The sequence below is a fragment of the Cheilinus undulatus genome, linkage group 10, assembly GCF_018320785.1.
Source record: "Cheilinus undulatus linkage group 10, ASM1832078v1, whole genome shotgun sequence".
In the NCBI taxonomy this organism is placed as follows: Eukaryota; Metazoa; Chordata; class Actinopteri; order Labriformes; family Labridae; genus Cheilinus; species Cheilinus undulatus.
This window is the reverse complement of record NC_054874.1, coordinates 35501387-35526171: the sequence shown is the minus strand read 5'-3', so window position 1 is coordinate 35526171 and position 24785 is coordinate 35501387. Positions and strand designations below refer to the sequence as shown.

Sequence of the window (24785 nt, the reverse complement as noted above, 5' to 3'; positions counted from 1 at the left end):
GATGAACAAATTCACACACTTTTACAGTGTTTTTGGGACTCAAACTCTTCGACAGCTAATTCAGAAAAAATATTTTCAAAATTTAAGACTTCATAAAGTCTTGATAAGACTTTTTAATACTTTTTAAGGGTCTTAATTTTCCCAAAATTGATTCAACACCTTTTAATACTTTTCAAGACCCCGCGGATACCCTGAATCCAGTGCATGTAAAGTAAACTTGGTAAAGCAAATGAGTGCTATCCATGCTTCTATTTGCTTTCATAATCATTTTTTCTATATTCATTAGGGTGTTATGGATCAAGATATCATTCTGCTTGTCAGTGTGTTTACCATTTACTTGACTGTCTCAATTCAGTCATGAAAGAAAGCCTGTCAATTCATTTCCATGTCAAATGTTTGTTTACAGAATTTACACAGCAGCTTGCCTCCTGTATGTCAAAACTAATAAGTACAATACATTGAAGCACAAGCTTAATGTTTGAATGAGGGCCATATATAATATTATTTAAGAATCTGCTGGGGGCCAATGAGAATGGACCACAGACCGTGTTTGGCCCTAAGGCCAAAGTTTGGACACCTCTGGTTTAGTGCGTAGCCTGCCTTACAGACTTGTGATCCAGATGTCTCTCCAACTATCAATTCACTTAGGCTTAAACAGTAATGAGTAACATGTATATTTAAAATCAGAAATGCATTTTATGGTCATGTAGGATTTTATACAAGAAAGAATGATCAGACTTGGTTATTTGGTACTCAAAACAATAAACAATAAACAATAAACTAAGCTGAATAAAAAATGAAAAAAGGCCATAAAATAGCAGTATTCCTGCTATGAAGAAGCAGAAATGAGATACTAAAGACAGTAAGTTGTATAAAATAAAACAAGGCATAAAAACACCAAATACACACAGTGGAATGGGGAAGCTGCTCAAGTAATTTTTTGCAAGTTGAGCTTTTTGACATAAAATTTGATACTGATGCTTTTTGAATTTACATGGACTGTATTTGAATATAACCACAGGGAATGCAGTATGTCCACTGTATTGTGATTTTCAGTACATTTAAGAACTACTCATCTTCTAATGCTCTAATACTTCTCTTTTTATCGTCATAAAAGCAGCTAATGTTTATATTAGAAAGATCAGTGCATTATCACACATGGTTGTTTCCACATATATACCACACATACTGTGACCATTATCATTAGCATGGACAGCCAGCTGCTGCAGACTCACCTGACTACAATTGCTTCAAGTATCAACATTAACCTTATACAATTATTATTATTTTGAATGTTTTAATTAATGTAAAATCTGTTCAACTTCAAGTGCTATAATTATCAACATCAGCCCTTTCCAAATAATTATCAATGTTGTTGTTGATGCTACTATTTAAACTGAAAAGTTCTTTTTTGTATGCAGTTGTTGCTGCTGATTCTACACATACTGCTGCCACTATTACTGACATTGTAGTCCATATAGAAGAAAATGAGTTAAAGATGCATTAAAAGTATCTTATTTGTTGTAGAGTAGGAAGACAGGTGGCTGTTTAACAGGACTCTGGTTTTGTTTGAGGTTTCTGCACAGTTAAGTTTTTTCTTGACACTGTAACTTTGCTATATTTTCTTTGTGCTTCATCATGAGAGATTAATGTTGGACCATTTTAAATATTAGAACAAAGAGTCATTACCTACTCTTTTTGTTAGGTGTCTTGAGATAGCATTCATCATGTATTAGTGCTATGGAATGATGATTGATTCATTGATATATCACCTTCACACACTTTAGTTGGGATTTTGTTTGTTTTCTATTCCAGTGAAAGCATGTTTTATCCATAACCACCACTTTGTTTTTGTACAAATGAATATTTAAAATATAAATATATATTGACTAAACATCAGTGAACTTTAAGATTTGATGAGTTAAACGTTAATCAAAATGCTGAAGAATTCATTTCTACCTTGACCTGCTGCAGTAAATGCTACCTTTGCATTGCAATAATTATCAGTTATGTAAGTGGCCATAATAAATGATAGTAAAATGATACATTTTAAATTGTAGCATTTGCACTGATAAAACATATCTATTTAAAACAGTACCCTGATGTTAAATAGCATATTTAAAATTAATGAATGTAACTATGAGTATATTAGCCTCATACTGTAATTAAGTCTTTCCACTGTGTTGTGAATTCCTACTTTGAAAAAGGTCAGAGGATTATGCCATGTTTGTATCTGTTTGCTTTGGCTTTTAGTGAACTAACATGCAAAATATTTAACAAGCTTATGAAAAGCCAGATCTAAAGATTATATACGTCAAAAGTTAATAAAATGAGTCCAGGATTTAGCTTCTTCTCTACCAACTGCAACACTAAAATGCTACATGACACATTATATAATTATCAGTTATGTAATCAGTGATATGAAATAATAGAACAATAAAGCATCTCATGGTGTTATGCCAACAAACTGGTGGTCAGTTGAGTCCTGTTTTCTTATGTTAAAATGAAATACAATTGTGCAACCAATACACACACACACACTCTGAGTGTAATACCTTTTTAAACAGGGATCTTTGCTGTGATTGTGTTTATTTCCAGTATACTCTCTTTGTTCTAAAGTAGACAACAGCAGTACTGCTGTACTGCCTTTGCCACTAAACACAGTACAATAAATGTGTTTTTTTATGACATAAAAAAGAGAGCCATTCCATGTTTAATGGCAATCTTTCAGCCTGTTAAAATGTGTTCTCCTCTCCCTCCTGTGGAACACACACAGCTTCTGCAGCACCGTTACTTTAACAACCTCACACACTGATGTAATTCCATCTGTCGACTCATTTATGTTTTAGTTCATGTTTTGAATTTGTTTGGAGCTGAGAGCTGCGGCACTCTCTGCATTCCAACCTTGATTTTTTTAACACAAAGGGGAATCCAGCTCTCACTTTGAATTTAGCTGAGCGTTTGACAAGGTGAGCAAAAAGCATCAAATCATAAAATCTAGTGTAAGGTAATTTGACAAAACCGGCTCCACTATGGAAATACTTGAGGTTTTTGAAGAGAGGACTTTACTCAAAAGCTGGAGTTAGACAAAAAAGTTAACAAGTGTTTTGGAAAATTCTTAATATTCCACTCATTTTCAAATTTAAATTTTCCTTTGTAATTGTTTTCAGGTTTTAATTAACTTTCCCCTCATATACACTCGTTGAAGCTTTCAGGTGTGCCGATTTCTCCTCCACTTTGAGTTTTAATTAAAAACAAGGGTTCAGTGTCTCCCAGATGACATCACTCTGTGGACAATTTCACACTCACATAATTTCCAAAAACCTTATTAAGATGGTATCAGAAGTGCATATGAGGATAATGAATAAAAAATAATGTCGTTTTTTATGGGGAGGAGGCAGATTGGCAAATATTCTGCCTTTCAATCAATGATGCAATGATCCACACATACATGTCATAAATCAATGGACCTCAACTGTGGGCCAGGACATAAAGTGGGCTGCGGGCTGATTTCAGTGAATTGTGAATATGTGCAGCAAAAAGAATTGTGACAAAAAGCCACATGTACAGAAGCCCTAAGCAGACATGCATGAATTTTAATCTACTCTGTTTCGCCTTAATAATGAGTAAATTATGGTTGTTTCCCACAGTAGAATTGGATATAGAGATCTGAGTGAGGAATGACATGCAGGGAAGGAGCCGCAGACCAGACTTCAACCCAGGCCGCCATTGTACATCAGTTATGACCTGATTTCAGCTTTTATTGCATTATCTTACTCTTTATCTGATGTCAACATACTCTAGCTTGGTATTCTGTGATACATTTCTATTTCTCAAGATCTAGAAACAGCCAACATTCCTGTTACCATGGGAGACAGAGTAAAATAATATGAATATTTAAATGTACAGTACTTTGAGGACTTTAAACTCTAACTACTAATAACATGATGTGTTTGTTAACAGCTTTTTTTGTGTGACATTAATGACAGATGAGCACAAGAGCAAACCTTACACAAATCAACATATAGCATGCATGGCACAGTTCAAAGTGCTCAGTGATTAAAGCCTGTAAGCCAGGATAAATACTGCATTATAAATATAGAACAAATATTGCTTAAAATTTAAAACTGGTTAAATTAATGTCCAAACTTCTTTCTTTTATCCTATTATAAAAAATAAATAAATAAATAAAAAGGGAGGAATAAATTAGTATGGTTGGAAAGTTTTGAAATGTTGGATCATGGTTTCTCACGTGGGGGTGGGTCCTGAGGCTACAGAATCACTATTATAAAAACAATGTGAGTATACAGGCACTTTCTGTATGTATTCGTATGTATTCATGTATTAATGCATGCATGAATCTATGTATCTATCTGTCACTAAGATTAGTTACAGGGTTCCAGATTCATTTTCTAGAACTTTTGGGGGGCATTTTCAATGACAATTTCACTGGTATTTCATGAATGCATTGTGCCCATACACCAATATGTTCCCTTCTATTGACCTCTGATTCAAAATATGTGGTCTATGGCTATAATCGTGAGCTCTTCTATGCTTATAGATGAAGACGAATTGATCTTACAAACATTTAAATACACCTTCAGATGGATAGCATTTATCTTTAAGGGGTGGAAACTGACTGATTGATACTTGAATGTAGCTAAGAAGCTTTTTTGTGTCCTTGTACTTATTTGATTAGTTTTTGGAATCAGTCATTTTGCTTTTTACTTGAGTAGATTTTGGGAGAAGTTCTGCACCTCATTAGATTTTAAAAAGTAAAAAGACCTGTTCCTGGCTGATAGTTTTGCTTTGACTTTAAATGACGGTCAGTGGCACATAGCCAGAAAATGCTTTCACATCATATCACACCCCAACAACAGCTTTAGTATTTCACATCATCATAACAGTGTGGCATTACCTAAACAATCTGGATGGAGATTTCTATTTTATGTTGTTCTTGCCAAAAAGTAAAAATCATATTTTACTGTACACCTCAATACTACTAACACAACTCAATACTTTAAGTACACTTTTAATGAAATAATTTTTACTTCATTTGAGATGATTTATTGACAAGTAATTTTACTTCTAGTTAAGTCAACTTTAACAAAAGTAACTGTACTTACCTAAGTAAAATAGTCATACTTTTCCCACCTGTATTAATTTTATTGACACATTTATGTTATAATAACTGACTGGGCATTTGTAATCATATTTTCTCTCCAAAATAAACTATTATTGTTCTCCTATGTTGTCCTATTTATTCATATCAATGTAGTGCACTCTGTTATATCATGTATGTTGATGTGCACCAATAACAGCTGACAGCAAAACACTGTTTGGTCTTTAATGCACTTAGTAATGAAAGTGTAGGAATCCTTGCTACATAGCAGGCAAGAACATGAACAGTTTGGCTTTAAAGTGGTGCAAGAAGATGAGTCCACAGCAAATGTTGTGCTTTGCACAGTGGCCATTTCAGATCTCTAATTGACTTAAACATTAGCTCAACTTATATTTTTATTGGCAGTAGGCATGTACGTATCAAAATGTGTGAAAGCACATTTTACAATGTATTCTACCTCTTACGTGGCAACAGGCATATAACTTTAGGATGATTTTCCAGGGTTAACACTTAATTCTAAGATAGTTTTCCAGGACTTTAAATTCCATCTCAGCTTGCATGACAGGAACAAACAGTGACAATTCATCAATGTTCCTTTTTGTGGAATTCTGATTCAAAAGATGTGCAGTCTATGTTTTTATCATACATGAACTCTTACATGCTTCATGCTGTAGATGTATAGCACTCATTTTTTACAATGCATGCTACTACAGTTTAGGAATTTATAACATCTACTTTCCTCTTATCTTCTCGCCTCTTAGTCTTGTTCTTGTATGCATTGTCTCATTTTAATACTCTGTATTGCATATCGTAATTTCTGAAGCTTAATCTGGGCCAAAACATTGCAGGTACTTTTGTGTAATGTGACATGGAAACTGTGATTGGAAATAAGGATGATGTTTGAATAATTATCCAAGACACCACAAGATTTTCAGCAGATTGTTTCATGTGTTTTCCATTACTGGAAAATTGGTCAACAGTTTTCTAGTTGTTTTTTTTTTTTTTCTTTAGTTAAGAATGTGTGGGAACCTTAGAGCGGCTGTTTTAGAGTCCGACTATTCTTAGAATAAAAACTCAACATTTCTTGAATTGGATTAACTTCGCCCAATGGTAAAGAAACATAAACCAAAAACTGTTTTTCAGTGATTTTTGCTGATGTAAAGCTTTGAGTGTTCAACCTGCTGATATGCTTCATAAGGGGATATAAAATAAGGGTGTCCATGGAGAGAGTCAGCACTGCACGATAAACAAAATACAGAGTTCGTCATTTAGACATTACATAAATTAAACAACAGTTCATCCTTTCATTTCATAAATTATGGAGCAGTTCATTCACAAACCACATCATAATGCACAAAAGCCTTCGCTGGCGGAGGCTTTGTGTTTGCCGGTAAGACTGAGGGGAAGAGAGCCGCCCGGTGAAACATGAGATAAGAAAATTAAAAGAAAAATTGCTCAGAGCTCACTGTTAATGTGAATGCCGAGCAGCTTGAGCCCACAGAGAAAACAAAAAGCATCAGGCCATTATGATTTATGATATTAAAGTTACTATTCCCGCTCTGATTGCACAAGTCGCTGTTAAAACTTTGCCCCCTCCTTTAGCTTTTACCACTCAGTACAGAAGTACATTCGCCTTTTTCTCCAGGGACAAAAACCCACTTTTTCAATTTAATTACCACTGACACATATAAAGACGGCTGGATCACAATATATCCACCTCCTCTGCAGCACACCCACCCCCTCAATTACCCCCTTCCTCTCCCCTCTGCAGGCAAACATGGCCACAGCCTAGCTAATGCAAAAAATAATACCAACACAAGGCTGCAGCTTTAAAATCACAACTCATGAGTGTTGAAATGAATAAACAAACATGCAATGAAATTCATCATGGGGCACTCATTCAGGCAGATAAAAATATACCTGCCTTCCTCCACAACTCACCTTATGGCCTGCAGGATAATTCATTCTGATGCCTTGTAAGGTGCAGCACCCGAGGAGGAAAGGCTCATTGCATTTACCTGCTCGTATTTACCTGTCACCTGTAAATGTATGTGGGTGTGCCACTGTATGACCCTCCTCTCCACTCAGACTTATTCCCCTGTTGATGCATCTACTCTGCTTACATTGGCCACCACTGGCTACACACCAATTACTCTTTGTCTTAGTAGCCATTGGTCTGCTAAGCACCTCAATCCATCTCTGTCTGTGAGACCGTGACGTCAGCCTGAAATGATTAATCAAAGCCAAGTCAACACCCAAAACAACACCTAGGGCATCCCTGTTTGCATACACTACCCAAAATTCATTGCAGATGTCATGTTGAATCCAGTGAGGGCTCTAAAAAGGAGCAGGAGTTTCTTGTGGAGCAAAAACACAAGTAGAATGTGTTATCACTGTGATGCAGCTTAGAAAGCTTAAGGCAATTTACGCTAATATTGAATGTCATACAATATTAAAACCCTTTTCTTTTTTTCATTTGTTCCACATTATCAGGCAGTGCTCCTGATAATATGAGGGAAACTGCACCCATTAAACCTTGTGTTAATGTAAAAAAGCAATAAAATTAACCCCATAATGCACTCATTGGATGGCGGTGGAGTGATTTGTCCATACTGGAGTCAAAAATGAGCTTCCCTGTAGTCATAAATGTAAATATTTAAAAGCCTGTGGAGGTTTCCATGCACAAGTGCAGGGGCAGTAGATTATCAATTTGCACGTGTAGGGCTGCAGAACCATTTTAAACACAACACACGCCACCCCCTCATAAGGAAAAGAAGATCCACAAGGGGATTGAAAGGAATACAATAGACTCTAGCTTTCTGCAGTAACAATAAGGCCTGGGCTAATAGAAGAGCGGCCAGTGCACAGCTCATGCAATGCATTAAATATTATCTCAGCTCGTCCAAGTTGTTGGCACATGGAATTCATGCTCAAGTCCACAGACGTGCAGGAAAAATCTCCCTAAAAAATACTCAAAAAACTCTTGAAATGTAACCCAGATTAGAATTTGGGTTAATTTTGTGCACTCATTTGAAAGGACAAAAAAAGAAGTTGGTGTGTTACCTCGGAGAATGCCTGTAGCAATTTCCCACTGAAGCTCTACTGTATCAGTAAGGTCCACTTCTCATGCTGCGATGCTGCTTTGTATTGCATTTACAAACGTTCCAGCTCTCCTCCTCCTCCTCTTCCTCTCGCTGCTGCCAGACGAGCCACACGCTGCACAGGAACACTGTGGCACTGACACATGGACGGCACTCAAGCGATGTCAAAAGGGTTAAAACCTAGTGGACCGGAAAGTCACACCAGCATCGTTCTAGTTTGCCAGCCGCCGCTGCTGCCGCACTCTCCGGCAGCTCTCCACCACCTCCTCCTCCTCCCTTTTTTCTTCTTCTTCTTCCCTTTTCCTTTTTTTCTCTTCTCCTTCTCTTTTTTTTTTTAAACTCAACCTATCTCACGGGCTTCACCCCCTCCTTATGTGAGATGGTAGACGAAAGCGCCGGGGCGATTTGCACCACTCTATCATGGATCGTGTTACGCTGTCTGGCTGTAGCGGCGGTCACAGATGATAGGCTGAGGAGCTTTGCGTGTGTGTTTACCCCTCAAAAAGAAGAAGTAGCAGGAGAGGAGAAGAGAAAAGGGAGGAAGGGAAGGGAGGGAGGGGATGATGAGAGAGGTACGCTGCTACCTTAAAACAACAATTTGAAATGGGACTGAAAAATTAAAGAGCTAGGTGGCGAGCTTTTGGATGACACCCTGATATGGATTCATGAGGCAGAGTCTATGCAGACCTTAAAGTGACACTTTTAAATGGTCTTCCCTCCTATTCCAGCACAGTCTCCGTTGTCTTTTTCATATTATTTCACTATAATAATAAGCATCCTAAGCTCATTAGGAGACACAGCAGTGAACATGTGACACATTCTCCTGCAGACAGAAACAATAGCTGAATTCTCAGTAGAAAAATCTCAATAATGTGATCACAGATGAGTGTTTAGAACAATGAAAGCACCAAATATAATTCATTAAAACAATGCTAGAACAGCAGGAGAAAGAGAACAAATGCTATCCTTTCCATGTTTTGATCTCGTCTGGTTGGTTGATTGTCAGTGCTGTTTGTTTACTTTGACAGCATTTGATAAAGAAGGCAGAATATTTGTCTGTTTATGAGACTCACACTCGCACAAGCTTCAGCTCTTGATCAAAAGAAAGAAGCTTATTTAACATAGTACTGTGTGAAATGGAAATGGATGCAGCCTCATTTGCTTTTACAAAGAAGTGAAGGAATATTTTTAAAGAGGTCACCGAAAAAGGGGGCTGATAGACACTTAAAAATAGTTTCACTATGATATTAAACTTTTGTTTTTTTTTAAAGCAGAAATGGACCAATGACGTATATGTCCAAGTAGGGATGTAGCAATACCTGGCAGTACCATTACAAATCAATTTGAATCTGGATGTTTTCAATTAATTTGAAAAAAAAAAAAAAAAGATATAATTAAAACAATACTTCTTTTGTCCTGCAAGGGGCGTTTTCTGCGAGTGGCATCTCTTGTTCAGTAACTGTATAAACTCAAAATAAATACATAAACATTTTTATGAAGAGGGATAACCCAAAGGGATATTTTGTATTTAAATTTCCAGTGCATTAAAATTAGGGCTGTAAAGTTAATCACAATTAATCAAAGTGCACAATTAATGCTCTTTTTTATTGCCATTAATCTAATGCTTTATTGTCCCGTTCAACACACTTTGTTTATCCACAGCGGTGTATACCTGTAGCCACAGTGATGAAGAATAAGTCCACTACTGCTTCTTACTTCTTTTCCCATGGTTAAGTTCACGGTGAAATATTTGATCCAACTGTAAAAGCAGGTCTGTGTCCAAACAGGAAATCAATTACCCTTAGTTTAAGACAGAAGAAAAATCCATAAGGGACATAAAAACAGTTCTGAATGTAAAATAGTAGAATTTTAAATGTGATAAAAAGGGTGCGATTACTCAAGATTAACTACAGAAGCTCCGACGTAAATCACCATTAAAACCTTAAACTTTTGACAGAATAATTAAAATATAAATGTTAATTTAGTTATAAATTGACATCAAACCCTTATATTTATGAAAAAAAACAAATAAACAGACTTTTATAAAATTATACTGTGATGTACATTCAGGCCCAGCCACAGAAATAACTGAGCCTCTGAAAGGCTTTTACACATTCCTATACATCAAGGATAACTTCCTGTTTGGAAAGACCAGCTTTTATTCTGAAAGAAAATGGGTAGACCAGGGTGTATGCAATTAACTTAGCCACAGTAAAAGGAGCTTGTTGTGGACTGTAACGGATATTGAAGAATCTGACTCTTTCACCGAGCTGATAAATTGAAATGAGACATTAAGGAGCAGAAGTTGACTTATTTCACATCATTGTGGCTGCAGGGAGGTATTGCAGTGGCTTTACCAATGTGTGCTGAAAGAAGAAACAAAGTTTGTGACTGAGAGGACTGGAAAAAATAATGCACTAGTTGTGGACCTTAATTGCATTTATTGTATTAATGTTGACAGCTCTAGTACATCTATAGCATCATGGTGAAAGATGACCTCCAGTGGTGCAAATTTCTTTGAGCTCTGCCCTCTAGCGGTGTCAGGAAATGAGACTAGATTGACTATGATTTTCTTTACCCTTCCCCTGGAATACTCATTGACAAAGAACATCTACAACCATAAAGAAAAAATATCTGCCTCAGCTTTGGTGTGTTCTTCCCTACACTCCTCTAACCTAGCTTAAATGGATGTCCTACTGTGAGTTACTACTCAATTTCCATAACACAGAGGTACTTACAAAAGATGGATTAAAAAAGGACGGTCAGAAATCTAAGCAGCACAGCAAGAATATCCTGAAGACTTTAAGTCAGTAGTGAGATTCATTTTACCTGTATTCAAACTAAATTTCTTCTGTCACTACACTCTACCCACCTCTTCAATTCCCACCTCTTTCAAATCACATTTTGAATTTTGCAGCTCAGGATTTTTACAAAATGCTAAACCTTAAGCTCAGACTTTGTCATTGACTGAGCTTAGATATTGCAGTCTTTAGATTTGAAGTCTGCAGTGCCAATTTATGGGAAAGTGAGATAAATAAATTGGTGAATACCATTGTCAAAGAAAAAATTCAGTGGGCTGATATGAAACTGTAGTTTCTCTAATTAAAATGACTAGAAAACATTATGTCTTCTGTTTATAGAGGACTATTGTCTACAGCACTGGCTCTCAAATAGTGTGGCAATGTGCCAATTTTAACTACATTTTTCCTAAACTTTACAACAAATTAAGTTACTGTAATATGTTTTGAAGAGGCTATTTATGGATAGGATGTGCCTTGAGATTTTGTCTTGATCTTAGGTATGCCATGGCCAAAAATCAGTTCAAAACCACCGGTCTATAGTATTGCATTTTACAACTTCATTGTCTTTATTAGGCTTTTAAATACAGGTATGAATTTCTAAATAATTTTTACTGCTTGTACAGTACAGTAAGTTCTTGTATGTGCACACATAACTGGCCAATAAATGGGGATTCTGATACTGACCGCATAAGATATGATTACATTGAAGTGTTTATAAAACCATTTTAAAAGAGAAAACAGTCTAATGTAATCTCATTATCACCCAGTGCTTTGTTGTAAATGTTATAGGAAAGACATAACACTTGATTTAAATCAACTGAAATGCATTTAAAATAAATGTTTCATGCATATATGCATATTTGCAGTCTATATTTTCTAGTTTTTATTTCTATGTAGGGGGGGCTGTGGAATAGTAGCAGAGTCAGGGATCAGACCCCAACCCAAACTGTAGGGTTTGATCCCCAGCTAGTACAGTCACATGCCAAAGTGGCCTTGGGCAAACACTGAACCCTGAAATGCCCCAGCTTGTGCATCAGTGTTGTTTTGAATGTGTATAAATGGGATTAGTTAAGTCTGATGGACACTTTATATGTAACTCTGCCACTGTTTTGTGTGAATGGGTGAACGTGACATACAGTGTATGAGTAGTCAGAATAAACATGCTATACAGGCTCAAATCTATTTACCGTTTATACCAGTGCACTTTTCTGTATTTTTTATGTATATAGATCAACTTTTGCCCGATGATTTTTTTTTACAAACTTTGCAGAAGTACACATTTTATTTAGCTATTTTTTAAAAACGTTTTCTAATCTCTTTAACCAGTAAACTACAAATAAGCCGGAGTGCTTCATATCTTGCAACAGAATCTTCTGGGCATTTGATTATTAGAAATTATTATGTGGGTGCAGCAGTCTGTAATACTCAGCTTTCATTAATGACCAACAACTAAAACAGCAGAGGACTGATGATAAGACTCCTTTGAAGGTGGACATCAAAAGTGAAGCCTCTGGGGCAGAGAACAAGGGAGCGCTTCTTTGACATTTCCCCAGTGCAACCACACATTGACTCAAAGAGCCTCGTCACGCCTGTGGGCTTTGGTTGGGAAATATGTTACGAGTTTGGGCCGTGGTGCTTGTAATCCAAGAGTGCCCTAGATCCGTACGGCTTGAGTGAAATGTATATTGAGTGGCCCAAATTATGAGATTCATCATCGGTCCTGAAGAAAGGGTTGTCTACATCTAATATAGGACTATTTTAAGATGGAAACATCTCTCCATTAGTCACTTTACCTTGGAGATGATGTCAATTTTTATTCTAATGGGAATAACAAATGACCTCATTAGAATTCCCTCATGGTTTGCCTTAGTAAGTAGAAGAATAAAAACTACATATGGCTACATTAATGCTCCACTCACAGCAAAAATCTTGTATATTTCAACATGGTGATTTCAAAGATAACCTAGAGCAGAGGTCAGAAAATACAGTAGGTACTCTATCAAGTTGTTTGTTATGGACAACAAGGCACAATGGGAATAAATATCCAGCCTGAGTGTGTTCACAAGGCTTGGTTAGAACACAGTAATTGGGATTGGGAGAGGTAGCGGGCTCGGGCTTGATCTGTTCAGGGAATAAATATCAGTCTGTTGAAAATACCTGCCTTCTGACAGTCACCTGTCTGGGTTTATCCATACACTGTCAAGGCAAGATTACCCCCAAAGCCCCTCTAGATACAGAACCACCTACAGCCAAGTAGCTCATTTTCACTACAGCACCATGTGCAAACAAAGAGGACGGGAGATGGAGGGGGGGAAAAAAACGGTCTCCGCACTAGCAAAGGCACTGCAGTAAATTTCAACTAGAGTAAACAATATGGGAAATGGGCCAGGATCTTCTTCACATAATATGCTTAATTCTCACGCAAAAGGGAGAAAATAGACTCTTATTTCACTAAAGGGCTGTTGCTAAATGAAGGCTATTCAGCAAGGTTTCAATTTTGACATGCCAAAGCCGTCTGAGGTATTGGAAAGTGGGATGTGGGCGGGGGCACTAGGTCTCTTAGCCTTCCTTTTGCTGCATGGTCCCAGTCCAGCTGGCCTTTAGAATATGGATTATGTGTTGCCTCGGCCAGGCTCTCTCTCTCCATGGGGGGCTAGACTGGGTGCCCAGCTTCAGCGGACTCCCCACCGAGACCCCTGGGTGAGAGGACGCCGAGAGCCCCCTTGGTTCTCAAGGCTGAATCATTGAGAATGCAGCGGGTGCTTCCACAGCAGCACCATACGTCAGTGTGTGAAAGAATGCTTGCAACATTTCTTAAAAAAGACAGAGAAAAGAGGGATAGTGGGTGGGTCGGCGGTGGGGGGAATCAGGGTGTGGAACAGCAAGGAAGAAGCAGAAGCAACAGCAGTGATTGTGGCACAACTGCGACACCACTGCCAATCACAACTCCTGCTAGAAAAGGGTAATAAAAAACAGAAAAGGTTTTGGGTTAGCAGCTGTGCAGCAGATTTACCTTTCAAAAAAAGTCTGTGGCGATAATAAGCATCCAAATGACAGCTCTGTGGCGCTGCATCCCCGAGTAAAGTTAACCAGAGGTCCTAGTGTCGAGCGCCTGCAGCAGACACAAAGGTCTGAGCAGTGGGGCGCCGAAGCAGCTAGTACACCACAGCTAAATGGGGCAGGTGATTTCCCATCTCCTCCACTGCCCTCCAGGCACAGCCAATCACTGCTGGGGAAAAGTGGCGCCCCAGCCTGTGAGCCAGGCAGCCAGTGAGCGGAAGGACTAGAGAGGGAGCTGGAGTCTATCTGGGACCATGCATTATTCACATGCACCGCTACGGCACTAAGACCTCCACAAAAGAAAGGCCTCAGGTTCCATCAGCGCCGACTTGTTTCCAATCTATTATTGATGGCAACACTACACCCTATACTTTTCCCTGATTTACTGGATTCTATCATTGTTTCTATAATAAAGGCCATTTCCAGTAAAGTCAGAAGAAATGAGGGGAATATTTCCAAGTAGAATGCCAGTGGGTGCTTCTTTCTGAGGAATCTTTCGGAATAGGCTTCAGCCACACAAATCATGTGCAGTGGAGCTCTGTTACCTAAAAGGAGATTTTTTTTCTTTCCAATGGTGCATACTCGAGCTAATATACACTGCAAATCCAAAGACCTTTGTGCAAATCATCAGTCATGTCAAAGGTAAGTTTCTGTTCAAAATTAATTTCAGCATGGAGACTTCTGGTCAGACCTAAGTGAAATAAATGAGCTATCCAATTACCACATTATGATCACATGTGGTCTTAGAAAAAAAGATGCACGGAAGAAGCATCTTCACAGTATGTAATGGTGAAAAATGTCACAGTTTGTCTCTGTGCACCTTCTTGTAGCATCTTTTTGTTTTATGTTAAAGCGTACAGTACACAGACAAAGAGCTATCATTACCATCACTTTCTTTTGTGGATATCTGAGTCATCATGGGAATGTGTGATCATCCTGGGGAAAAGGTGAGGAACTGTAAAGCAGTAATGTGATGCAGGGACATATTACCCCAATAAAGCAGACCTTCAGCAGGCAGCTGTAGTCCTGCAATATTGCAACAGGATCCTTTTTTAAATTACTCTGTAATAAAAACTATAAAAGAAAGCATGCATCATTTTTGCAGCTTGCTCGGGCCCCTGCCTCTTGCATCATCACATTGCCTATTTGTTGATGATGTCACCAGAGGATGTCAAGGTACCAGAATTTAAAACATAGATATGATATTTCAAAAACTAAAAATACCTGCTTTGATAATAAGACAAGTCCTGGGCACTGAGTATTTAGAACATTGCATGCTTTTAATTCTGCAAAAATGCAAGACAATTCCACACTGCCTACAATGCACAAGTGAACATCTTATTTGTGCAATTTAGGCACTGTGTAGGAGGTTCTTTTAAGCTATTTTTGATGGATTTCCTCCTCTCCTAATCATCAGTCTCATGAAATAGATGCCATTTTTGCAAAGTGTTGGTACTTTCAAATGTCATTGTTCATTAAAACTACAGCTAATTTGGGGTTTCAAAACATTTGGTATAGAAAAGTATTGAAGAACAGATCTTTGTCATCCTTGCATGCTTACAGAGCATCTCTCATGATTTGTATAACATGGTGAAATACACTGAAGCCAGAAGGGGTATTGATAATCTGGCCATGGGTGATGTTGCTTATACTAAATAATCATGTTAAAATGATCCAACATGAAAACCCAAATAGCCAGAGCAGAAGTTGCAAAAATTACATAACTTTAAAGGTAAAGAAATTTCAAGAAAGTCAAAGCAAGGACTTCATAATAACTAAAATAACAATATAGTCCCAGTGTCTGTTCTATAAGGAACCATGTAATAGGAGTGTTGCTGTACCAAACTTTAAAACTTTGATATGATTTAGTAAAATCTAAAGAATAGTGACACTTGTTTCAATAGTAAAGACACAAACATAGAAGTACAAGGTAGTCAGTACTATGCAATTTCTTGTTTATGGTTTCCAAAAAATGCAGGCAAACTCCTGCAGTCTGCATTGCACGAATGCATTGACATAAATAGTAGCAGAAGCCTAAATTACTTTTGCAACAGTTAAAGAGTGTCCTAACAGTACACGATGAGTAAGCATCAGCAAACAAAATCAGCTTGATTTCATTGATTCCTACTGAAGCATCTTGACAGCATCTAAGTGATGCAGCGCAACGAGATGCATCATTTTTCCTCTTCCTTTTATAATTTCCTCTCTGTTGCCATTACTGAGATGGGTGAGGAACAAGAAAAGAAAGGGATTTCAATCACAAGAGCCAGCATTATTTTTTGCCACAACTAACAGTGTCCTAGTGAATTAGAGAGTCAGATGTCGCATTGCATCACATGCTTCATCAGTTCCAATCTAGTTTCCCCTTGTAAATAGTTTGCCATCTAGTGCTTTTATTTCAAGAAATGAAAGTCTTGGAGTTTGTATTAGCAAACTATTCAGCTACATTGAGTTGTACAGTTCTGCCTTCGTATTAACACATGCCAGAGCAAAACATTTCAATCAGGTATGGATATTATTAACTCACCAATATCTCCAATTTGTAAAAGAAGGTGACAAGCTCTGTAAGTTAGGCAGTTAAAAGAAAATCAAGGAAATCTTCCTGTCAGATGCTCCAGGTACCTTGTCCTCTCCCTCTTTCCTTGTTCCTCACCCATAATAACATGAGGGGCAGAGAGGACAATAGGAATGGGGCAAAAGGGGGAAATATTGCTTGCATTGCTTGCTTGCATTGAAATTAAAATAGGAATCACTGTAACGAAGCTGACTATTGATAACACCATTTTAGAAGTGTCATGATACCACAGTTTAAAATTTGGACACAATACTGATATACCTTTTGATACCATGGCAAAAAATAAAAGTTTTAGGCATCCATGTTGGTAACATTCTTGTTTTTGATCATCAAAAATCCCAGTTTCACTACAATGCCGGAAAAATCCGACAATATTGCTTCTTGTTTCCACTGCAAAAAAAAAAAAAAAAAAAAAGAAAAAGAAAAAAAAGAAAAAAAAACATGACCTAGAATCTCAATATTACCAAATTATTTGTGTAGTGTTGAAAAGTATCATAGTATCAAAAACTGACAAACTTAAATCAAATGGCCTTTGCTCCCTCCTGATGGAGAGGGTGGGTTTTGAAAACAAAAGACATGGTTGTAGTTTATATACTCAAACACAGATTGACACATGTTTTGTATGTACACACTTCCCCTATTTATTGATTACAACACTTAATGTTTTATCTAGCATGGGTTTTCCAATTTCTAGAAATATAAAGCATGAGAGATCAGAGAAACTAGACTGCAACAAGGAAAAAACAATGTGAACACTAACAGACTCATTGAAGCGTTGAGATTTGAAATGAAACTATATCAGAACTGTTGTTCATGTCCTTGCATTGCACCACAGAGCTCAATTATCCCTCAAACTAAGACTTGCATCTCCATCATTCTATGTTAAAAAGCAGTTTTTAAACTCAGATGCAGGCTGCTTTGCATTTCATGGCAGTGTCCACATTATTACCATGCACACATCAAAGATTCCCCCTAAATCTCTGCAGGAAACACGATCAATCTGCTCAGTATGCGTGGCTGGGACAGCGGGCCATCTCTCCCTTTGAGGATGTCGACGCGTTTGACCGATGTGCAGTCGATCCCCCAGATTGTGGCTAATCATCATTACGGGCTGCTGAAACAATGACTTTCCTTCAGCCTGCCCGGCTTCAAGAAGGACACAGGGGATCTGCTGGTTTTTCTTATGGTGGCTTAACACTTGAGTCTGGATTTGAGGCATTAAGACAGACTTGGACACAACAAAATGTACGCTCTGATCATCCATCCAAGTTATCAGCTATAGGTCTGGTCAAATCGTAAAATCTGCCTGATGTATTACAGAAAAATTTAACAAAAGGTGATGTATTTTTGGTAAAGTGTGACAGAGGGATGGTTTCAGAGGAAGGAATTTCATTTGCAGCTTGAAAACAAATGATGACTGCAGCAAAATTCTAAAAAGAAATAAAAAATATAAAACAATAGCAGGGAAATGAGGACAGATGCATAGAAGGCAGTGGTTGGGGAATTCTCCAAAATGGACAGCAGATTATGAAAAACGACTTCTTCCTTACAGTGCTTAAAGGTTAGGTCTCTATTACACAGAGAGCAAAATGTCAGCAGTATCCCCTGAAAGAGTGGACTGTGATATTAATGGAGAGTCCAGGGAATGGGCTTCCCCTGACTGAGTTTCCCCTCTTCCAGACACATTATTCATTTAGTTGTCAGCCAGCACCTGGCGCATGTAACACTAACATCTACAAACTAAATGATGGAGAGAATATGGCCCACCCTGGTAGGCAGCCAGTGCTGAAATGAATGCTGTTCATGAAGTATAATGGAGACTAAAAGTCGTGCTACTAGATAATCGAAAAGCTCTTTGCCTGCTCTACTGAAGTTGTCACCTAGGACGTTATTAGCATAATGCTCCATTTTCTAACTAATATCGCACTTTCATTTGGCTCTTAGCTACCTCTGAGACTATGAGAACGGGGGTAACTAAGCATAGGAAGTGAGGCAGTGCTGCCATAAGGAGAAGTGTAACATCTTCAGTGCATTAGTAGAAGAAGAAGTGACTCACCACCCGAAATAAACCAGCGTATCAAAAATTAAACAAGGAGATGAGTTATCTCTTGTTTAGATCAGCGTATGTATCGTTTTATATTTAGTCCTGACCGCAGAAGCCCTCATCGAGTTTCTCCTAGCAATCATGAAAGCATTTTTCCATGTAATCTATCCGTGCAACATCACTTAGAACAAAGACTGTTGTGTCGTATGGAAATGTGATGGACCCGGACAGTATGACAAGATGATTTAATGTATAACAGAGCTACTCATCAGTCACATAGCCGCCACTTTATTTAAGATGCAAAATGGCTTCAGCGCGAGGCAGACTGCGGCGGTGGATTATTTGTGAGTAATATTCCTTTGCCGTGGTAAATATATTGTGTCATGCAGCAGAGGGTGGAAGAAAAATTCTCCCCCAGACTGTTTTTAATGAAGTCCCAAATGTCATCCTCGTACTTCTTTCAAGAGAGAACTACCAAGAAGCTCCTCTAGAAGCCCAACTGTCCCTCAGCGTGCCTTCAAATGATCTGAAAACAAGCAGCTTCAGTGAAAGGCAGCCTAAATGGGAGTGGGAAAAAAGCTGCACTGTAGAGAGGCTCAAAGGTCAACAGTAAACAGGCGGTTTGGACTATTATAGCTCATGTTTCTGATTGGAGACTTCTGATGAATCGTGGTGGTGGCGCAGAGCTCTGATTAGGGTCGACTATGATTCTTCTAATAAAGGAATAGTTCACCAAAAGTTGCTTTAATCATCCCCAATTTATAATTCATTTGCAATTACCCCTTAGTGCTACATCTCAACAAAAAGGCTAATAGAAAACGGGATTTCAGAGTAACACCATTATAAAGAAAAAATTGTCTATGTAATTCTGCATTTTAGTAAGTGCACCGAAGAGCTTCGGAGACTGAGTTTAAATTAGAGCCAACACATTTTGCACTCAACAATAGTGAGAAGACGCGACGGAAAGAATGAGGGGGGTGGGTATCCAATTACTGGAGGACTGTGTGTGTCATCTTGACACCACATTGGGCTTCTTCAACGACGTATTAAACACACAGGAGGTAAAGGCTGCACTGCAGTAATGACTGAAGGGCTGAGATTTGCTCTTGTGGCCATTATTAGGTGGGTATCAGTGAGTTTTCACATAGACAGCTCAATACAGTGTCAATGTGTCCGTTTGGCAACCTGTCATCATGTATCCAGTTGCTGTTTTCATTGCTTTCTTAATCAAGCAGAAAAAACCACACACAAATGCAGTGTTGCTTCTGCTTTATTCCCATATGATTCCACTCTATTAGGCATTTTAACTGAGCAGTGATTTCTACAAACAGAGCACACCCACATTTCAGGGTGCTTTCTTTCTCTTTGTGTTATTTTCTTCAAGTAAACAAGCAACAAGTGACTCCATCTTATTCTGCCATTTAACTGGTCTCAAATCTGAGCTGGGCAGTCTCTGACGTTGGCAGCTCCAAATGGCAGCCAGAAATCATGTAACATGACATACGCAAACTGTAGGCAGCGAGCTAATGTTTGCCCAGATGGCCCGACTGATCGCTTTATACCAAATGAGACGGAGGAGATGACAAGGCAATGGATCAAACTTTGTTGGGTCCAGTTCTGTCTGGATAGGGACTCAGTGACTTAGTAGAAAAGATAAAAACTTTCTTGAACAAACTTTGTTAAGTAGAAGTTTGAATTAATTTCTACAGCTAAAACAGAGAAACATTTCGAGTTTAAGATTATAAAATGCAATGGTTTGGCATTTTCTTGAATAAAAATAACCCAACAACTAGGCAAGTACTGTATGTGGGTTTGGGTTTTGGGTATGACAGAACAGGACATGTGGAGTTTTCCACTAACACTGAAATGTGATGTGCATTTCATCTTTCAACATTTCCCTTATGTCATTTGAGGTGCCATCTTGAAATTGTATTAATGTAAAAGTTAGCTTGTCTTTGTGGTAGCTACCATAAAATAAGAATAGAAGTTGCACCAGACACAGTATTAATGTGGGCTGTCTCAGAGGGAAAAAAAAAAAAAATCATTTGTCTTCCTACGTCATATCCCTTGTGTTCAGCAAAGTCTGCAGTTTCTGCACAGCTGTGTTTCTCATGGTGCATTGACATATCTGATACTGCTTGATTTGACTTGACTCTGGTTTGAGCACCAGGCACTTTGGTTTCCATCACGATGTACAGGTGAATCTCAATTTATTAGAACATTATGGAAAAGTTAATTTATTTATGTAGTTCACTTAAAAAAGTGAAACTCATATTAAATACATTTATTATACACAGGGTGAACAATTTAAAGTCTTTATTTCTATTCTAGTGATTATAGCTGACAGTTACTAAAAACCTAAAATTCAGAATGTTATAAAATAAGAATACTGTGAAAAAGATAAATATTGTAAAGTAATAGTGTCACACTGAACAATCAACTAATCAACTTCAAACACCTGCACATATTTTATGACCCTTTAAATGGTCTCTTTCTTGTTCAGTAGGCTTCCTAATCATGGGGAAGACTGCTGACCTGATAGTCAAAGAATCCGACTACAACTGTCTTTTCTGTCGTAATAAGCCAAACCCGAACCAGAGAAAACGTCTGAAGTCTCTTACCTGGACTAAGGTGAAAAAGGAAAAAAAATGCTGGACTACTGCTCAGTGATCCAGCTCTCTTTTCAGATGAAAGTAAATTTTGAATTTCATTTGGAAATGAATGTCCCAGAGAGGCACAGAATTAAAAGCCAAATGTAAAGTTTCCACAGTCAGTAATGAGTTGAGGGGGGTCATGTTATTTGCTGGTGTTGGTCCACTGTGTTTTCTGAAGTCCAAAGTTTATGCAGCCAATTACCAGGACATTTCTAGAACACTTCATTCTTCCTTCAGATGAAAAGCTTTAAGGAGATGCTGGTTTCATTTTCCAGCAGGACATGGCACCTGCCAAAAGCACCAGAAGCTGGATAAATGACCATGACCATGATTCCTATGCTTGACTGGCCAACAAACTTGCCTGACCTGAACCCCAGAGAATGTTAAGAGGAAGGTAAGAGACATTGCACTCAACAGTATTAATGTTTCTATATCAGCTTTGTAGGGGGTATTCACAGTGTCTAGCTATTTTGAAATAACTTTTATGGATTTATTTTCTTTATGAAAAAGAAGACAGCAGGAGCACCTCTGGTATCAAACCACTGGTGCTTATGGAAGTAAATATTGCAGAGTCAAACACAATGGTTTAAATGATCAAGGCAAAGGCATTCAGAGTGGTTTGAATAAAAAAAATGAAAAGATAAAATATAGGGTACTAAAAAAAACTTTCTACTCCTAGTTATTGGATTTATGTATTCAGACTTGAAGTTCCTTCCTTTTTATTGTATTCTTTGTTGAATCCTGTGATTCAAATTTCCCTTTCTGGGCAATAAAATAAAAGTTTCAAGGTCAAAAAATCCAAACAATGCTAAAACTAAATAATACTTAGCCCAGGGTATGTTTACTTTGAAGGAATTGTTGAAGCAGCTAGCAGGTGAAAAACATCCTCAAGACTGAAAACACAATACCACATTGTCTTGCACACAGTCTGGATGGATGTATGGAATGATATTGCCTTGCTTCACTCCCTTTGTAAAGACATTTTTCAGACAATCACGCAGCATGTTCTCATGTGGAGAGAATCTCTCCATCTTTACCTTCCAACCTTTAAAGCTGCCATGCAAAAAGTGTGCAGACAGATCCTCTGGGTAATGTAGGGGAAGACAATAGGTGGAAACTGCTCTAACCTATTTGCCAAATGGTCTGTCATCTAATGCCCCAGTGCTGCTCTATTGTCTAATCCTGCTGCTGAGGCCTCTAAAAGGATACATCGGACTAATAAGATGAATGGGCTTTGACCCTGGAGCTGCTAAAAGCCAACCTGGCCAATTTATCTGAGTGACCTCTACTCTTGGCAGAGACGGCCCTCACCTCTCTTGGAAGCCTTTAGGCAGGATCAATATCACAGACGCAAAACAATCCAAAAACTAAGCGTGCTTGGAAGTTGAGATTCAACAGCCCACTGCTTTTTACAACCCTGATTTATTTGCTTAGAGGCAAAGATCAGCGTTTTATTTCTCGTTCTGTATTTGATTTCTTTTTAAATGCACTTAGCTGGTTCTTCTGCGATGCCAAAACCTGAAGTACTGCTACTCTGAACTGTAATATCTGCTGGAGTAAGTATGACTGCAATAACACACATAATGTGATTTATGATTTAAGTGAGTTTTATTTTCTCTAAAATATTTACATTACAGTCAGGCTGTTAAATCAGCCCTAATTCAATCATGTATAGTCTCAAATCACAAAGGGCTAATGTAAAGCAAGACGAGCAGAGAAAAGATGTCAGCTCTGCACTGATTCATCTGTAATTTTATTATGCAAACCGCAATCATGGCTATTCCAAGACCAGGATTGCACTTTGTAATATGGAGAAGTGTGTTTTGAGGGAGAATAAGATTTTGTCAAGTAAATTAAGGATTGTGTTTCATGCTGTGTTTGTTGGTGTTGGGTTGTGTTCAAGATAAAAGGCTAAGCAGGCATACAAAGACGGGACCCTATTACAAGAGAATATGCTTCCTTTCTCTGAGCATGAGTCAGTTTACATGGTATACAATATCAATCGTTGCCCTCAAATCTATATCTGCAAAGTGCTTAGGTTTGCATTGGTGATTAGATGAATTGAACTGAGAACAGTCTGTTACTTGAGCATCCCTTCATAGCATGGATACCTAATGCCTCTCCCCATGCCTCTGAAGTGACCACAGTTTCAGGATGCTTCACTCTGGGCGCTTGGCCAGAAAGCTTTATGTATTCTGATACCATTCATTTTTAATCAGGACCAGAATATCCTTCCAATCCCTGCTGCAAGCTGCCTTCGGCTACAAGACATCAAATTTGTTATATTTTAATTGATTTTGCAGTTTCTCCTTCTTGTCGCTTTTACAAGTTGATTGTTATGACTAACGTGCACATTTTTAAATGTTAAATTTGTATCTCTGGTTTGTATTTGATGCTGCATGAAATGGAGTTCAGTTTTATAAGAAGTGTTTGGAACTTTACTTTGAATTTTATATGGAACATCAGGAACTTTAAATGGCTGATTGTATTACTTTTTTTGGTACTTCAGTTTATGTAGGAAATTTGAGGCGTTTCTGACAGGAAGTCAAGAGATGAAGACTTCCCCAGTTTTACACTTTCCTTTATTTCAGTCCGGAACACTCTCAGCACACATTTTACCATTTTGTTGCAAAATGGATATACAGTTTTACATGGCGAAGAAGGCTCTGCTCAAAAGATGCTCCCAAGGTCCCTTGGTCACTCAAGCAGCATGCTTTGACTTTCCAAAGAGCACATCACTAGAAGCCCCCATATGGATGGATACATTAATAACAATGTGGACTGAATACAATAACATTTGTTCAACAGCAATGAATTCATAGTAGCACAAATCTTAATATGAAGGTGCAACCAGCTTTACGCTATAAAGGCGGAGGCTGGGGTGGAGGAGGTTTACTTTTGCCGTCAGCAGCAGTGTGATGCATCAGCATTAATGCAAGCAGGGGTTAGTGAGAAGTACATCATATTTGAATACATTGCTATTGCTCGAGAGAAAGAGCTGTGATTGGCTGTGATAGCTGGGAGGCAATAATTGGGATCAGGCATGAATTAACGCTGAGCTGCATGTATGAAACATTTCCAAATAAATGTTATGTGGTAGATGGTAGGGCTGCTTGATTATGGCAAAATCATAATCACAATCCTTTAGATTGGTACTGAGATCATAATTATTAAACCCAATAAGGTGTTGATTTTACAACTTCTTTTTTGCCCATTTTTGCCACTTCCCATCCGCTGACCACTTGCCACAGTGAACTATTTTTTGCACCTTTTGACCTGTTTTTTTCCACTTAAAACCCATTCTTGGCATTTTTAAACCCCTTTTCACTACTACTTTCATTCAGTTTTGCCACCTTAAATCCATTTCTAACACATTTTTGCCACTTCTAAACTCATTTTTATGACTTCCTTGACCATTTTTGCCCTAT

The 24785-nt window shown here is 38.0% G+C and overlaps 1 protein-coding gene across 9 annotated transcripts in view; it reads right to left on the bottom strand.

The window, feature by feature from the left end:
* si:dkey-237h12.3 (teneurin-3) overlaps window positions 1-24785 on the bottom strand; it is a 305241-nt gene that overhangs the window by 209456 nt on the left and 71000 nt on the right. The window contains exon 1 of one of the 9 annotated variants that reach the window (XM_041797168.1): window positions 8186-8255. The exons of the other annotated variants lie outside the window; for them this stretch is intronic. The gene's annotated coding sequence lies outside the window, so the exon portion shown is untranslated. Of the gene's footprint in view, window positions 1-8185; window positions 8256-24785 lie in introns of those variants that run through there. 9 annotated transcript variants of the gene reach the window in all.